General features: G+C 36.6%; 1 long non-coding RNA gene across 1 annotated transcript; it reads right to left on the reverse strand.

Annotated features, from left to right (window-relative positions):
• Nucleotides 1-478: 478 nt before the first annotated feature.
• Nucleotides 479-10,754, reverse strand: LOC146424563 (uncharacterized). The gene is made up of 3 exons (XR_014846839.1): nt 10,679-10,754; nt 2,483-2,640; nt 479-746 (listed from the first exon to the last, which is right to left on the reverse strand). It is a non-coding gene; the product is annotated as an uncharacterized LOC146424563 (long non-coding RNA).
• Nucleotides 10,755-11,060: the final 306 nt, after the last annotated feature.

Below are 11,060 nucleotides of genomic sequence, written 5' to 3' on the forward strand. Positions count from 1 at the left end.
GGAAGTATAACTTCATTGACAAAATTATGTGATATACAGCAATTCATAGTTAGCAAATTTCCAACATATTTTCATTTTTATATAGAATGTTGGTCACTTCAGTATTCCTTCTCTAGTTTCATCACCATACTTTGTAATGCAAATCAGCATGCTACAAATCAATAAAAGAAAGTTTAACACAGAAAATCTAATCACTGTGATGGTAATGGGGAACGTCTCAGGCTTTAGGAATGATGTCCAAAAATATAAAACATCTTTTCACTCTCTTTCTTCTCATTTTTATAAAGATGAAATGGAACCTGTAACTTAAAAGCCCTTGCACACATTTTTTTTCTTCTTTCTTTCAGGTATTTTGGATGCTTGAAAAGGAGGAGCCATTAAGTTGCCATACGTTATTTAGATGTCCCTAAGTGGAGAAAATCAAAGTTCTCTAAAAGAACACCTTCTTCTCAACAGGTTTTTATTAAATCATACATTTCTTTGATTGCTTTTAGGAGAAAGAAATGATATATCAATTAGAAGGTATCATGTTAACAGCACAAAGAGCAGTTGTTTCAGGATGCCACCCACCTATCACTCTCAAGCACAATGAGAATGTCAGTCATGTTGAAGTTTTGTCATGATAGTCTTCTGAAGTAACCCACGATGTTCAATTCTTAATGAAAGTCATGATCACCTGCTTCTTCATTGAAAGCAAACATCCAACAGGCTCCCAAAAATCTCATTTTGCCATGCATCCTGGCAAACTAAACCAAGAGAAAACAAAGGCAGCTCTCTGAATGTTTAGCCTATGATTTCTTTGCCTGATGCTGTATTTTACGCCTCAAACAACAGTCAGAGGAAATATTTCTGAAGCCACCTGTAGAAAACACAGAAATTACACCTTTCAAACAGCAACGACTTTTGAACTATTCTTTTATGCTTCAGTAGCTATCCCCCCTAACTTAAAAGTACAGCCAAATTCAAGTGCTGCATTTTCTCCATCCAATCCTCCATCCCTTTTTTCTCTATTTGCATTGTAATCCTAACAATGCTCATCCAGTTAAAGTGATTGTCAGGGTCATGGAGCTGTTTGTTGAGTGTTCAAGGCTGTTGCATGGTGAAAGAGTTGGCAAACTACTTCAGACTGAGTAAACTGTATTCTTCAAAGAAAGGTGATAAATAATTTTAGGTCATATGGATATTCTTAAATTGGATATACATGAAGGAGAGGTGGTGATAGCAATATATTTCAAAGTACTCACGAGAATAAAAGAGCTCCAATACCACCTAGTGTCAGCTAGATACACTGTCCTTCACTAAGAAAAATGGTGGGAAAAAAGGCAACCATAAGGTGGAGTCCTGAAAAGACATGCTGGAGGTGAAAGACAGACTTCTGCAAAAAGGAGGAACATACAAGAAATTAATCAAAAATAGCTTCCTAGACTGAATGTGGTTAAGAGAAATGACTACTGTAAAATGTCATCCACAGAGCTAGCTTTTGGGGCATTTGCTAATAAAATGTCACTTTTTCTTAACCTTTGTCAGTGAGATAATACTGAAGGAAAAATCTTCTTGGAGGCTACAATTTAGATAGAATTACATCACTATTTTGGGATCCAAAAACCCTAAACTGAATTTTTCAGTTCCAATGCAGCCTAGCTGTGCAACAGAGCAAATAAATTCTTCTAATGCATCCATCCAATTCATACTAAGAAAATGGAAATACTTCAAAAAGAAATTGCTTAAAATTTTTATTTCTCCTTTCTTCATTTATGCTTTGAAAGTGAAGTCTTGGTGGAAAAATGGATTTTTCCATATTCTTTGAGATTACATAACATGCCACATAGACAGTCAGGGGTTTAGGAGCTTCTGAAATAAAACAAAATACCTAGGTCTTTCTGAATATATATTTCTGATACTAATTACAAAAATGTGCCGCCTCATGAAGAAGTATGTGGAGTTCTTGCTAACCAAAAACTCACTATCCAAATCCCTTTTCTAATTCCATGTCTTATGTTATTCTCTACTTACTGGTCCCCCTTGTAAACAAAAATGTTGCATATTTTACAATTGCATACTTAATTTAATACTGTAAACATTCCAGTCCTGTAGACAGAAACACATGAAGGGACAGAAGGTGTCACATAACATTCCTCACAGCCTGACTGGTCTCAGACACAAGGTTATCTGTGATGACTGGTGCTATTTTGTCAGTCAGACCTCATTTTGTCAGTGTCTCTATCCTGGTTCCTCCAGCATTCTCTGGTTCCTCCAGTGTTCTCTTTTTTTCTTCCAGTTCAGGACCTTGCTATCCTTTAAACTGGAATTATGTCATTGCTAAGGGTACCCCTAACTCAACCCATGTGTTTAGAACTTCCTTCATAGCACTGGATTTTCCATGTTCTTTTTATTAGAAAATGACAGTTTATAACTTATTTTTTTTAATCCACAATTTCCTACCATAAAAGGCACAAACAACATCAAAATCAAGCAAACTCACAGCATATCCTGGTAATCTGGGAAGTTTCTGTACAGGGCTGCAAGTTTTCCATCCAACATATTTCCTTTCTCCCAGTTTCTGATAATTCCTCTGTCCTCCATTACTCAATTCCCAAAACAGAAATGACCACCTTGTAGGACTGGCTTGGATTCCAGATTCTGCAAGAAAAGCTGTTCTGTGAGAGAAACAATTGCAACATAGAGAGCAGAAGAGAGTCAAGAAAGCAAACCCAAATTAATAGCAGTATTAAAACCCACATAAATCTATATTTAAATAAAACAAAAAAACACAAAAAAATCCTACATCAGTCTGTTTTCATTATTTATTTTGCACAGTATAATAAGAAAACAATTCAATGTCATAGCTTAAATGTTAGAAATTTGGAAAACTTCCCTGTTATTAGGGATAGGCAAGCTCCAAGGTTGATTGCCTGAAACATCACAGACTTGCCTGTCCTGGATATTTTTAAAAGCAAGACTGGGGAAGAACCCTAGAAAAATTATAGCTTGGAAACAATTATTCTTTCCTTTGAGCATGTCTCAAGTTTATAAGAGTGATGAAAGCAGAATAATTATCAATCTGATAACACCTCAACAACCTGGCAGCCACACAGGAAAGATTAACATCTAGATGATTCAAGCTCCATTAGAAACTAATCAAAATCAAGCCAGTTCAAAGTTATTTTAAGGTAAATTATCAAGGTTAATGACCTGCATAAAATATTCATATTTTAATGTATTAACAGCTCTTTGGATGATTTTAAGCAATCCATTGTGGCTCTTATTGTATTCCGGACCAATAAATTTGTAACAGTAATAGCCATTACTGTAACATAGTAACGCTCATTTTCTGTTCTTCTATTACTGGTTTCTTTTTAGCTGACAATTTTATTTAAACAGCTAATTTAAGGTGAGAAAAAAATATTATAGACAGCATAGTTCTCTTCCTATACCAACAAATGCAATCTCTTATTGACAGTAAGAAGTCTTTGTATTATTTGTGCCAAGGAAAAAACAAAATTAAGATAACAAAAAGCCAACTTAACAGTCACCCACAGCAAACATGAAATTAGATCTGACAGAGCATTTTCTTGCTAGTGAGTGGAATACTGGATGAGATTTTGGCAGGGAAAATAGTGGAAAAGCAAATTCAGGTTCAGGAACTGGTAGACCACTAAGCCCAGTGCCCCTTTGCACACCCTTTTGGTCTTCATCCCTAGTGTCTCCAGCTGCAGCAGGAGGAAAGCAGATCCCTTTGGGGCTCTGCCTTTTACCCCTTTAGTGTTGTGCTGCTTCAGACCAAAGTCATCAGCAGCATGGACTAACACCTGCCTGTGGCTGTTGATGTTTGGAGATGGAGATGATCTATTTCTGCCACTCTCCCAGATGGCTGATGAGGGTCACCTTGTGTTCAAGAGCTACTGCGAAAATTGACAGCACCTTTTTGCCAGGGGCCTCACCTAATCTCACTTCAAGCTCTTTCAAGGTCAAAATGAAAAATATAACCAAGCACATCTTTTACTATTTCAACCCCAGCATGTTGTTTCAGGACCCCCTTTTGCTATCTTTTACAGCTGTTTTGCACTCTTCTTTTTCAGGTCTGTACCTGTCCAAAACAGTTTGTGCAAAAAGGATATTTTAGAAAAAGTTACTCTTACTCTTCTTTTCCAGCTAAATAAAACTAATGGTTTGCAAGAACTTCAAGCTCAAAAATTACAAAAATTGATTTTCATAATTTAAAGGATTATTTAATCCAAAGCTTGTCTGCAGAGGTTTTGCAGCCTTGAAGAGAATTCTAAGATTTAATATTTGCAAAACATAATTTTAATGGTATTCCAAGTAGAAAACATTATAAAGGCCGCTTGCTGTAATTTGATATGATGCTTTTCTAAGAGCAACAAAATGAGTAAATGAACATTAACTTGTGTAGATGAACTCCCACTCTCCACAGACCTACCAGCTGTTGCAAGGGGAAAGATGAAATGCTAGATTAGGAGGGTGCATACTTCAAAGTTACTTCAGGGGTTAAAAAACCCAAAACAACAACAGAAAACAAACACAGAACAGAAAAAGTGCAGAATAAGCAGTATTTCCACAGTGGCCCGCTGCCTAGAAACTGTCAGCGGGATCCTGTGACAAGCATCCTCCTCTCCAGTAAAGGAGGTGATGAGAATGAGGAAAATGATGAAAATTAACCTTTTTTCGTTCCTTCCAGGTACAATTACAGTTTTAATTGAGATTAATACAACATCCTAACTGGTAGTTTCTCTTTATGGCAGTACTACTGCTGATATTAGCATTATTAAATATTAACTAACTGATAGGTAGTTATGTAGGCATCTAACTATTAGATGATATTTACTGGAAACTACTATGATTATCCATTTCCTACCTCCTAGGCACTATGCTTTCTAAAATTAATTTATAGACTAAAAACTATGAGGTAACAAGTAAAGGAATTCTAGTGTACAATAATGAATCAGAATCTTGAAAGAAAAAATGATAAAAAGGCAGCAAAATGTGGTATTTAAACATCAGTGGCAATCACTATCCGCAAGAAACAACAGCCAGCAAGGTTCAGAGGAACAATGCCCAGGGAAGAGAACAGCTGGGCAACAGGTTGAAAGCACTGCCAGAGTCCTCTGGGTGTGTAGATTAAAGGCTGTGAAGTGAAAAGGTATGATCTGAACTTGCAAAGGGAAGTCTCATAGTGTCACAAATGTTACGGCACTGAAAGTACTGTGAAACAGAGCAATAGCAAAAAGCACATTTTTACCACAAAGAAAACAGAAGAAAAACATAATCGCCAAAAATATCACAAGGCCACTGCTTTATGCTTCTGTAAGAAATTAGAAAGAAACTACTTGAGTTCACCACCAGAAAAGACACAGAAAAAGGCAAAAATAAAGTGATATTATTGTCACAGGACCTTTACTCCAAGCCAGCACACAATGAAAATATCTGTGATGTGCTCAGGCGCTCAAGGAAATGAGCTCTTATCCCAAGTGTCAGCATCCCAGAATAACACCTTGCAGCAAAGATAGAAAGCCAGACAAGAAAGTTAATTCAGATCAAGACTGTCTGTCATTGACAGAAATTAAACGGCTGGTTTGGGCCTGATCCATATCATGCAGAACGTCCTCCTTTTACCTGACAGAGGCTTGCCTTTCAACTTCATTGCTGCCAAATGGGATCACATTTAAATTCAGTGTTTCTGGAGGTAAGAGAAAAGGAAAGTACCTGAAGCAAATGCTTCCAGGAAAGTCATTTTTATTTTAATGTCTCTCATTACCAAGGCGAGATAACAAGGGGTATCTTTGCCTCTGCTAAGTCCGTGTAAGTCACACACTCCATGGCTTTCTTATCAATGGCATTTGAGTCAGTTCATTTTCCCTCTTACCACAGTTTCCACCCTTCCCCTTCCCCTGCTTTTTCTTTCTTCCACTGCCTATGTACAAGACTGGACATGAACAATTAAAGAAAGCTGATACATAAACTGTAAAAGTAATTTTCAACTCATGTTAAATTGAGTCAAATTTGTAGGTAAAAAACTAAGGGTTGGTCTTTGTTGCTTTTTTGCTTTTCTCTTGCTTTACATTTTGTTTGGGTATTATCTGCAGAAATACAAGAGAGGTATCTGATAGATGGGAATAACCTCAAAGTCTCACACACAAAAATCTCCCACAACCAATATCCCTACTTACTTTCACTGGCTTATGGTGTTCCCTTTTCTACATTAAATTTGACCTTCATTTTGAAGAGCAGATTAACCAACCTAAAGTTATTTTTAGGTGATCTATTGCCAGTTTATCTCCAAACAAAGCAGGATGCTCTTTTGTCCTGTTTGAAGCAACCAACCTTGTATGTAGCCCCTATTCAAGAGCCCAGCAGCCCAGATGTGTTGAAGATCCCCATATTCAATGGTTTTTGCTAATAAGTAAGACCAGGGAAATAACAGATGAACTGTCCTCAAGTTTGCATTAAGACACATGTTTTACTTCAATAACCCAGATGTTAAACCCACAGTTAGTGTGTTGCCTCTCAAATTACACAAAACTGTACAATTCCCAACAACTAGAAACCAGTGGTGCTATAGCTATTCAATTAAACAGATGACAGAAGAGTGGGTAATAGATGTCCTGTGCTGTTTTACAGGTGTCTTTATAATTAATGAAGAACAGAATTTTGAACTTAAGTCTGTCTCATTGATCCAGAATGCCATTTATTCACTCCTGTCTTCTTTTTGGAGTCCTTGCTTTAACTGCGTAGTAATGTATAGAGTGGTTGTCTCCCAAGCCCTGTCCTGAATGTTAACCTCTTTTATTTTAAGACACAATAATACATGAATTTTCCACCTTAACCAACAAAATAAAGCCACTTAAAATGCTGGAATCAAATATTTCATGTTGTCTCATAAATGTAATAGCTGTTTATGATATACAGGCTCAAATACAAATTATATCTCCTTTGCCAAAGTTGTCTGCACGTCTCAGAAAATCAGATGGATTGTTTTAACTACTCACATTTTTATTCCATCTTGCATTCAGGTCAGTCAGAGTATTCCATCTTGCATTCAGGTCAGTCAGAGAGAGGCAGTGGCAATGAGTTCACTTTTGTAGCACATGAGATATCACTGATAAATTAATACTTATGTGTTGGCAGGAGTGTGTAGGAAGAGCACCAGCTGACTTGTTCAATATTTTTTACTTTCTCCTTTATAACATATAAAGGAATTAGCTTTGTTCTGCACTGAAAATTCCAAAGTCATATGTTTGAATGACCACTGAAAATGCAGTTTTGTATTCAAAGAGTCAGAACTGGAAATAATTTGATCCAGAGCGAAATCTCACTGCTGAATCAAGTAACAACTGATACTGGCTCACAAAAAGACAAACTTGCTTTGTTCTTTTCCCAAGAATAGAGCAGTCTTACCAAGAGGTTTTGAGGAAAGATTGGCTTATATAGGAGTGGGCACTAGAAGCATAAATGCTACTTTTCAGCATGTTAACCTGGGTTTTTTGTCTCTTTGAATGAATTCCTGGTCCCACGCATAACATGGTTGAGATTGTGTAGAAATTTTTACGTTTCTCTTTAGATGAACAGCATCTAATACCTGGAGAAATCCATTTTTTGGCCTTTGAATCATTCATTTTATATGCTGATTCTGGGTTAATGGCTGATCGTAGAGACTTTTCCATCCTTAATGTTTCAATGATTCTACAAAAGAGATTTTTATTTTTGGCAAAAAGAATGAGTGGGAGAAAGGTAAGACAACAGTGAAAAATACTGGAAAAAATGGATCTGGTCCACTTCAGCATTTCTGAAGTATCTGAGATAACAGCCTCTACCATCTGATGATGCACAGGAAGTTCATAGCCATTGTTTTATATGCACAAAGTCATGGTCTGTGAAACCACCTTCTCACTTACTGTGTTCAACCTCACTGAAATTAACTGGATTTTGTACATAATGACTCGTGACAAAGGAAAAAAGACCAAGAACACCTTGGACCCCACCTGAACTCCTCTAGGTCCAAATTGAAAATCAAATGACATTAATAATTCTTTTCAAAGACATGAGTGTTCTTAAACTCACATACAAGACGGAATCAGAAGCCTACTAGTATCATGTCAAGTTTTTGGTGCATCTTTAGGAAAAAGTGATTCAGAGATCATTCTGAGTAGCTTGTCTTGATTCCTGTATATATAGCTGAGTGAGAAGCTATACACAAAAAACAGAAATAAAGTATAAATAATATGTGGTTTTTTCACAGTGAACAACCGAAGAGATTTAGACTTGTAAGCAAATATTATATCTATAGCTCTTGTGTGGATATAGAAAATACACTATGATATTTCTAAAGAACAAAAAGTAAGGGAGAAGATGCTTTAGATGAAAATACCTGGATGTACATAGAAGATATGTATAAACTTTTGTTTCATTTTAAACTGTTTGTTCATATGACATTTATTTTTTCTTTCTTTTTCATTTTTAATATTTAATAACTTCATTGTTTGTTTCATTGGCATATACATTATTTTAGAAAGACAGGGAGATATTCTGATGGTAATGCTTGGAATTTTGCTTCATGAAAAAGGTCAGCTCCAAGATGCTCATTTGTTACAGGAACCAAAATGCCAGTGATAAAATTTTGCAAGATGTGATGTATCCATGCAGCAAAGGTCATCCCTCCAGACAGTAGAAATTGGTCCAGCTCTACTGAAATAGATAAATTTATATCAGTGTTTATCATTGGCCTTATAGGAACTTAGTTGTCATGTCAGGTGGTAGAAAATAAAGTGGAAAGACAGAAGGTTTCAGGATGACAGAATACTAGAAGGGACTTATATCATCATAATCTTACCACAGTCCATAGACATTTGCCCCAGACTCCAGATGGGACCAATAGATCCACCCCCACAGCCTGAGTTCTTGCTGCACTTCTCTCATACTTTATAAGAAATATATTTTTCCTCACATAAAACACCTAAATTTTGGATTTGGATTCAGTAGCAGACAAAAGTCATTGCTCCTATTACAAGGTTGTATGGTTTAAGTTTGTTCCTTGTGATTATACTTCAATAAACTAGTTGATTAAACTTTCGTGATTCAAAGGAAAAAGTGAAAATGACTGTCAACATCTGGAAATTAAATGTGGTATGGACCAATATCTGTCTTTAATTTGCATGACAAAATGTTCCTTCACTTGGCTCAGCATGAAGAAGGTTAAGCTCCTGATCTTCAAGGAGAAGCCTCACCAACCTGCTCCAAACCCTTCAGGCAATTACCTACCAGTTGTGACCATCCCAGAGCAGATGAAACAGATTTTCTGCAGTACACCAGAAGAAGTGGACAAACTAGGCAGCCTTCTGGAATACTGTGAAATGAATGCTGGGGGAAAAAAATTGTATTGGTTAATTTCAATGGATCTAGCTCAGCTGGAGATAGATGAATAAACTTAATGGTTTTGTATACTAGAGAGCAGAGTAAGATCAAGAAAGAAAAGACAATGTTTCAACCAAGAAACGGTGATTTCTGACAGAAACTGCAAGTATTCAAGCTGAGAAATTGTATCAGATCCCTTGTGAGATAAGAGATTTCTTCTTAACCCTGCAGAATTGCACTGAATCAATGAGTCTTATACTGTCAGGAAGCCTACTCTTCAAGCATCTTCTTCATTGAGCAATCTCTCTCCAGAGAGCTGCTCTAAGATTGTTGAATTTTTCTAAAAATGGATATTCAAGAAAGGTGATTCTCTGGGGCATATTCTGTACTTTTACAAATATTCAGAACCATTCTCATGAATGCATGCCTTTTGCCACTAAGAAGAAAAAATAAGGGGAAATTAAAATAAATAAACTAATAAACAAAATAACCATTTCCTCATCAGTCATGCTATTCTCCATAAAGACAAGAATTCCAAAGTCCCATACTCTAGAAAAGTTATATACATAAGTAATAAAATCAGTTAAAAAATTGCAGAGCACCTACCATGATCCTTAATCTATTTACACAAATCATTTACCTTTGCATTTATTAAACAGACAGTAAAATCAGACCAATTTGTTTCACAGTGTTTTGCAACCACTACAATTTTAATAGGAATGAAACCAAATCAGGTGAACAGAAATGCAGTAGAGTTGAATAGATAATATTATCCTTAAAAAGAGAGAAGCAGATCTCTGCACTTCTAACCTCAAAGCATGCTGTGCCACAAGTGCAAACCTGTCACATTCTATATTTTCCCAAGACCAGGTGTTAATATTAACCCTTTCATGTTTCCATTCTAATTGGAAGTATTTAACAAAACAGTCTCAGCAGACAAGACAGAAGTCAGAATCTGCATAACTAGAATCATTCTCGTGTTTCTTCCCACTCCTGCCTAAAATCATCACACTCTGCTATGGATTTCCACTGATATGGAACAATGTTAGTGTTAAATATATAAACCCTTAATAGCATTTATTTTACAAAAAGCAGACGCCTTTCTACCTCTGGGGAACACTGAAAACCAGTTTCTGCCCTCTCCTTCATAATTTTTCAGTCAGTAACAGCTTCAGTGTCTTTGGCAGTATTTCACCCTTACAAAATGGACTGAAGGCAGATTAACATTTCTAGAATACAAAATGGAGATTTAAACATTTTTCTTGCTGACATTTAGTGTATATTTTGAACAAAGAGTACTGATAATTCTTACCTTTTAGCCCTATTAGACACACCACACATTCAACTCATGTAAATGTATCCCTTTCCTTCCAGGGCAGGTGCCTGTGAGGAAAAAAACCTAAAAAAAATAAAAAAGCAGCAGCATTCTGTGCTGCAATCAGCACTATCCCTCAGGAAATGACCAGTGCTTTACTAACAAAAGGCTGCAGCCAGCCTACTCTGGTGGCTGGGATGGTTTGCTAGGATGAGCTGTAACTTGGGCCAGGTCTGCCTTGTATGGCAGAAAAAGGCAAGCAGTGTTCCAAAGCTGGAAAGACCTGCTGTGCTTCTGTGGAGCACTGCAACACTGTGCTGATGGAAATTCTGGCCCAGGCCCTCTGAAGCACAAAGCAGTGTCAGCTCAGGGCTGTACC

Source organism: Lichenostomus cassidix, chromosome Z (genome assembly GCF_008360975.1).
Source record: "Lichenostomus cassidix isolate B80296 chromosome Z, HeHo_3.0, whole genome shotgun sequence".
NCBI lineage: Eukaryota > Metazoa > Chordata > Aves > Passeriformes > Meliphagidae > Lichenostomus > Lichenostomus cassidix.